Source organism: Microtus ochrogaster, chromosome 26, assembly GCF_000317375.1.
Source record: "Microtus ochrogaster isolate Prairie Vole_2 chromosome 26, MicOch1.0, whole genome shotgun sequence".
Lineage (NCBI taxonomy): Eukaryota > Metazoa > Chordata > Mammalia > Rodentia > Cricetidae > Microtus > Microtus ochrogaster.
The window spans coordinates 14277520-14285148 of record NC_022025.1 but is presented as its reverse complement, the minus strand read 5'-3'; positions in this window follow the sequence as shown (position 1 = coordinate 14285148).

Here is a 7629-nt window from a genome sequence, read left to right as displayed (position 1 = left end):
ATCCTGAGTGAGGTAACCCAGGCCCAGAAAGATGAGCATGGTGTGTACTCACTCCTAAGTGGATACTAACAAAGGGTAACAAGCCTATAGTCCATGACCCCAGAGAAGCTAAGTAACAAGGAGAATCCTAAGAGAAACATATATAGATCCAACTGGAAAGGGAAAGTAGACAAGATCTCATGAGAACCTTGGGAGCGTGGGGGTGGGGGCAGAACGGGATGAGGTGAGGAGGAGAACTTGAGGAAACAGGATGGTAGAGATGGGGGAAGGACAGAGATGGACAGCAAGGACAGAGATATTTTGATTGAGAAGCTAGCAAGAAACCTGGCACTAGAAAAATTCCCAGGAATCCATAAGGATGTTCCCAGCTAAGACCCTAAGCAATATTGGGGAGCTTTCATTTTTTTCAACTATGAAAGAAGGAAAATGAGATTGTGTTCCTCACCCATGCTGCTGTATTGAATAATTACGTTGCCTTCAGAAAGAAATTTAATGTCATTTTGCAGTATTTGCTTTTCATCAAATGAGAATGTTGGGATGGGTGCTGTCCATGGTTCTGAGACTTGGGACTTGACACACAATGTAAGGGGTCTGCAGGAGCCAGCAAAGGAGGGGGTCTTCTCTTAGGTCAGGCACTATTTGAAGACTTATCATTGAGGCCATGCTGAAGTGGCACCACTCACAGCTTATTTCACAATAGTGTTATGGTGGGATTAAGTGTTCACTACGACCAAAGCTCTTTACCGAAAGAAGGCATTTCATCAGGGATTCGCTTACAGATTCAGAGGAATCATCTGGGCTTCTGGTGTCAGATTGGAACTGCTAGGGCACCCCACCTTGTGGACTAAGGTATTACCAGTTGTTGGGTTCTCTCCAGTAAGAGAAAGCCATCATGGATTACACCAAATGCTGAAGCACCCAGCCTCAAGGAACAAGTAACCACTAGGTTCTCAGCTCTCATGGGTGACTCTGATATTGCTACTATTTTAAAACTTACTTAATATTAATCTGTGAATGCATAGCTTCATCCCACTGGTTCTGTTTCTCTAGGGAGCCCTGACTAATACAATGTCATATAGTAAATTACAGCCTACAAAAAGCCCCGCAAGATCAGATGCATACCACACAACGAATGCAGGGACAGCATCTGGTCAGTTCCAGACCTTTCCATGACAAGCACAGGTTTCCACCCATTGGATATCATCCGTACCAACTGCCGGATGGGGTGATTTTTGTTTGCACTAGTAAACAGAACACTTGGGGTGAGGATGGACATAGTGCCACTTAGAAGAAAGGAAGATAATTTAGTTCAGGCCTAATATTCTATAATAATGTCTAAATGCCATGTCTATCTGATAAATAACCCACGGAAATATCCAAAGCCAAGGATTCCTCACGTGGTTCAGTCTTCTTCACAGAGTCCATTTCCAGAGATTTGATGTAGCCGCTAAGTGGGAATTAATTAAGTGGAACTAAGACCCACATTATGGAGGTCTTAACATTCTCTCTAAGTAAAGACATGAAAGATGGAAACAGAAAAGTGGGTAGGAAAGGAGGAATCCTCTGCTCAAACATTTTATTCTAGTTGCATTGTATGCGTGTTGTGTGGGTGTGATGCATGCGAGTGTACATAGCTATGTGTATACGTGTAGAGGTTAGAAGGATCCCTTATCACTCTTCTCCTTACTACATTGAAGCAGTGTTTCTCACCGAACAAGAAACTCACAGTTTAGGTCAGGCTAGCCCGTCAGCAATGTCCTGGAACCTGTCTGTCTCTGCCCTGCCAATAATGTGATGACAGGTACAGATGAGTAGTCATACCTCATCTTTGTTTGGTTTTTGTTTTCCAGGATCTCATTGTGTAGCCCTGGCCAGCTCAGAATTTATTTTTTAAACCAGGCTGCCCTTGAACTCACAGAGACCTGTTTGCTTCTACCTTCTACATATTGAGATTAAAAAAGTGTGCCATCACCCTAACCTATGCCAGGCTTCTTGGGTACTTGGGATCCTAACTCAGATCCTCATGCTCGCACAAGCGACATTCCTACCTACTGAACCAGCTTTCCAACTCCCCACACTTGCAATTTTGCACATTTTTTATTGTCCAACTATTCAGACATTACAAAGACTCAAATGTGCATCTAAACTAAAAGGTATCTAGTTTGTGTATATGGTGAGTGTGTGTGTGTGTGTAAAACTAGCTATTTATTGGACAAAATAACTCCCACGACAATATAATTTACTATTTGAAAGGACGGGGGTTCTTTGTTATTACTTTAATGCCCAGAGAACTGCTTTGTTTAGAGTGTACTGAAGGACACATATATCTTTTGAGTGTCAAATACCATGTGCCTGCATCTTTTCCCGGTCCCTTACCTGTCATTTTATGAAATTTTTATGACCATTTGCAGACAAAGGCCAACAGTGTAGAGAGGAACAAAGAAAAGTTTCGTAAAGAGCAGACCCAGCAGTTTAAAATCAGTTGAGAAATTCATCTCTCAGGCCCGAGAATGGCAGAGCGTGGATCCGGGTGTCATTGGAACAGGTGAGTCATAAATATGAGCTTCGAGATCCTTGGTTCCTGCTCTTGCTGGTGCTGAGTCTGCATCAGGCAGCAAGTGCACCTCAGAGTCTCTCAGCCAGCATCTCATCTACGATGGTTTCTTTACCTGAAGGACCAATCTTCCACGTCATACCCTTCTTTTATAGATAATATTGCTATCAAATATTGCTAATGAAAATAATTAGAAAAGCAAACAATAGCTATCAATAATAATAGTCTACAATGAAAATGGCACACAGAAATGTGGAAAGACCCGTGACTTCTCCTTCGTGGTCACAGCCTACATCTGTGGAGGACTCTACTCTGTGCAAAGAAGCATTTCCTAGAGTTCACTTACTTAATTATATCTTTAATCCTTTTATAAACCCCTGGAGTTCCACATCGCATCTTTAATTCAGGAAATAATAAGTTTGCATCTCAGAATTGTTGGAACAAGTCCGAGCACAGGGAAGCACTCAGTAGATATGAGTTTTATTATCCAGTAGTCTATTTTCTCCACACCTTCCAACCTGTGGACTTGTTTTTATCCCCTTTTCTGGCTCTTCCAACCTTTCTCATGGCATCATAAAAGTCACAGGCCACATTTTAGTGCACCCCACTTTGAACTAGAGGATTTGGGTACATTTAAGCCTCCTTCCTATGGCCTCTCTTGGACACTTCTCCTCCATCTTACCACTCCTTTCTGCTGATGGTTCTGCCATACTTTCCTTAATAACTGTCTCGTTATCTGAACGACGCACTTGGGTTTATAAGCTCATGTTTCTGTGGGCAGCAGAGCGGTCTTTATAAGGCAGTGTTCTGGTGCTGCACACTTTGGAGTAGCCTTCAGGCTTGAGTCCTAGCTCAGCAGTTACTGATGATGAATTTGTAGTCATTCACTAACCATAGCTTCAGTTTCCCTGTTTGTGACATGGAAATAATGAAGGTTTATATCTTTTGGGTTTATTTAATTTTATAGCTATTACATTTCCTTTTTAATTATAGTTTTAGTAATTCTCTAAAAATTGCATACACTGCGCTTTCGTCATATTTACCCAACTGCTACCCTAATTTTTTCCATATTCATTCTCTCCTCCCTACAGCCCCAACTTCTCGTCTTTTCTTATAATAACCCATCAACTTCAATTTGTGCTGTCCTGGGTGTGGGACCATCCCATGAAGTGATGTGTGGTTGATGTACAGGCGCTCCATCCTAAAGAAAACCGACTCTTCATTCCCCAGAAGATAGGGAGTGTTTATAGCTCCCCAGTTAGGGGTGAGGAATCAGGAGCCCCTCCCCTCTCCATACTGGGTGCTGGCTGGCTTGACCCATGCTGGGTCATGCTTGCTCTCAGTGCCTCGGCCAGGTGTGATGTTCCGCTTTAACTATCACCCGGTGCGCAATTCTGCTAAGCGGGCATAACACCCATTAAATGGATTTCTTTTTAAATAATACAATGCATGGAAAGGGTGTGGCCCTGCTCCCAACACGGCTGAAAGAATGCCGAGAAAATCTAGTAGAGATTGCTGGTTTTAATAATGACAGTGTTTGCCTTCCTAGCGTCTAGCCCACCTCCTGAAATTAGTCTGAACTCATCATGATTCCACACTTCCCCTGACAGTGACCTGTTCAGAATTACCAATTAGCAGCCTCCCCAAGCTCTGTGAAACAGAAGGGAAAGTTGGCTGGGGAGCTGTGGGAAAGACTTTCTTATTCTCATTGAAGAGCTGTAAAAAAGAACTGTGGCTCTAGAAGGTGAGGATTGTTTCTTTGTACTCTCTGTTATTGTCATATCATGGAAGCTTATGTGCTTGACAAAATGCATGTTTGAGAACATTTTAAGCTAGGCATCTTCTTTTCAACTTGATAATCTCAAATGCAGATTGTATTTGTAAAGATGTAATGTGAGGTGACAATGAGAGATTGCAGTACGGTAGGGCCAGGTCGTCCATAAATGTCCCATGGTTTGACAATTACATTGCGCTCTACCTTTTCTTTGTCTATAGGAGTTGTTCACGTCTTGTTGCTAGTTCATGATTAACAAAAACACCGATCTAGGCAACAAATGAGATTAATTCAAATTAATCCTAATCTGCAAATGGCACTTGAAAGGTGGTCCCAGAATTCAGAGTGTAGCTTTTAGACATTTTTACTGGAATAGATGCTCTCACGAATCTTGTGTCTGAAAATACCACATCTGCTCTACCGGGCAGCTTTTAGCAACACAGATTTTCTTGTTGTTGTTTTTCAGTTCTGGATCACATGAGTTCAATATAAGGACGCCAGGATTGGTTTCCGGTGAAGGCCTGCTCCAGGCATCTCTTTCATGAGGGCATCAACTCAAACGGTAGTGTTTCGATTCAGAAAAGGGTTTTTAGCACATACATTGTCTAGAGATTCGGACCATAGCAATGTGATGAGCAGGTAATGAAGGAAGGAGAAATAGGGTTTCTATTCTTAATATAAAAAATAATAATTTTAAGAAGCAGAGATGTAAATGTCAAAGGAGATAAAATACAATTTCTTTTTCTTATTGTTTTTATTGAGCTATACGTTTTTGTCTGCTCCCCCTTCTTTCTGCCCCTCTCCTCTTTTGCCTCTCCAATGGTCCCAATTTACTCAGGAGATCTTGTCTTTTTCTCCTTCCTAGAAAAGAAAAATCAGTCTATAGAATCCACAAATGCAGAGAACCTAGACAATAAAGAGGACCTTAAGACAGACAGACATACATAGATCTACATAGGAAAATACAATTTCTTATTCATCTTCCCTCCCACCCATTTGTCTTCCCAAGCCAAGGTGCCCCTTCTATTTTCATGGCTTTATTTTCAATCTAGATTTTACATATGAGATGTCATATTTGTCTTTCTAAATCTGTCTTTTTTTGCTTAGCATGATAATCTCATTTTTTTCTGTTTTCCTACAAATAATATAATTTCTCTCTCCTTCAGTGATGAATAACTGTATACATATACCATATCTTCTTCATCTTTACACCCCACTGATGGGCCACAATAACACGGTGATGCAGATATCCTATTGTTAGCTAACTTAGATTCCTTCAGGTAAATACCAAGGAATAGTATACTAGATCATGCAGTAGTTATATTTTTAGTTCTGGGGAAAACATCCATATTGATTTCCATGCTTACTAGATTAATTCACATTTATAGCGATAGTGTAGAAGGCTTTCTCCCCCTGCCTCTACACCCTGCATCTTTACTAGAATTTGTTATCATTTATTGTCTTGATAAAGGCCATTCTGGCTGCGGTGGGAATGGTAGTTTTGTTTACACTTGCGTTTTGGAAAGGGGACTCTGGAATAGACATTTCTTCATGAGTTATGCCTGTTGTTCCCACTTCTGGAACCATTTCTGTCCATTAACTCCCTATAAGTCTTGCCTCAGATACCAGCTCTCTTAGAGAGAGAGATCTCAGACTGACTTGAGCACCTCTGTGACTCTATGGTATCAGGGCAAGCTATGACCCAATTCATATTGTGCTGAAATCCCTCATGCATGCCTACTCCTAATTGCAAAGATGTTTGGATCTTTTTGGTGTCCTTGACATGAAACATGAGACTGGAACAATGCAAGTAAACACCTGTTCAATGTTTATTTAATGACAAAGATATCAAATGCAAGGAATAATAACAAACAAATAATCAAGAATAACCAAATGTGTTGGAGGGAAGGTAGCTTTGGTTTTACTTCTACTGCATTTTCAGTAGTAGATGGAGTACCTTGCTGCAGTCCCAAGAGTAAGGAGGCCAGTCGGAACAAGTGGAGGCATCTGAAACCAAAAGGAATCTCCCTTCCTTTAAGCTGTTTTCCTAGCTATCCAGGCATGGCATTGAAAAAGTAGTAAATGCATATCCAAGGCAAACTGTTTCAGGCCCCTTCTCAGAACTACCTACCCCACCTTGTTAGAAACTCAACATCTAGGGTTCGTTCAGATTTTCTGAGAGAGAAGCTTGGGGAGAGATCACTGACATGAGGCTTCTTGGTATTCTTCAGACGATTTGAACATAGAACAGCATTTGAGAACCATGCCTCCACTGTTAAAGACAGGAGTACAATCATGAGTGATCCGCTGACACTGGATGCTCCTGGGAAATCAAGCCACCTCTCCAGGACTCCGTGTACTTACCTATAAATCAGTGCCGGGAGGAACCCTTTCCGATAGTTTACCTGTAACTGAAGCTGTTGACTGATTGCTCCAGAGTCGGGCTCTGCTCCAAACCTCCACCAATGCTAGAAGCCAGGGAGCTCCCAGGCTCGTGTTCCTGTCAGCTCTTACCAGAAGAAGAGCTTGGAACATCAAGCATCCAGAACTTCTACAAACTGATCGTAAAGCTTGTTTGCTTGAAATGGGCCCAGATTGAGAAGATTTATTACCACGAAACTGGCAAACGCCACAGATTGGGGCTTCACCTTCAACAGTCTCCAGAGAGCTGCTGTTCAGCACAGCCAAGGGCATTCAAGTTATCCCCCTGCCTCAGGCCCCAGCAACCTAGAACACACTGATAATAGAGAAAAATGCTTGTCTTTCCTGTATTCTCAATTTTAAGGAATGCAACACAACTTTTTAGTTAGGGACTGGCAGAGGTTAATATGTCTTAAAACGCACACTTGGGGACATGAAGCATGAAGTAGACTCTTGAGAAGACTCGTCCGTCCCCAGAGTCATCTGCAATGTTCTTCCTTGTCTTTAATGTGGAAGGCTAATAGTCTTTTACTGATCAGCATCTATGAACGCATACATAATCTCACATTTCTTTTATAAGACTCTTTAGATACTGTAGTTTGTGGTCTGTATGAATTGAGGTCTTTGTAAATAAATTTTGCACATATATAATTTCACATTCTAGGGAGCTAATGAATGCATTTTGAATGAGGGAATAAATCCTTCTAATAGGTGAAAACTTATTACTTGTGTTGACTTTTAATTAATACTATTAAGGACTACTTAAAATTTAATTGTGTGTTTAGCAGTTTTATTTAAGTAGTAGGCAATGAAATTCTAACCACCACCACCACCACCCCTCTGTGTGTGTGTGTGTGTGTGTGTGTGTGTGTGTGTGTGT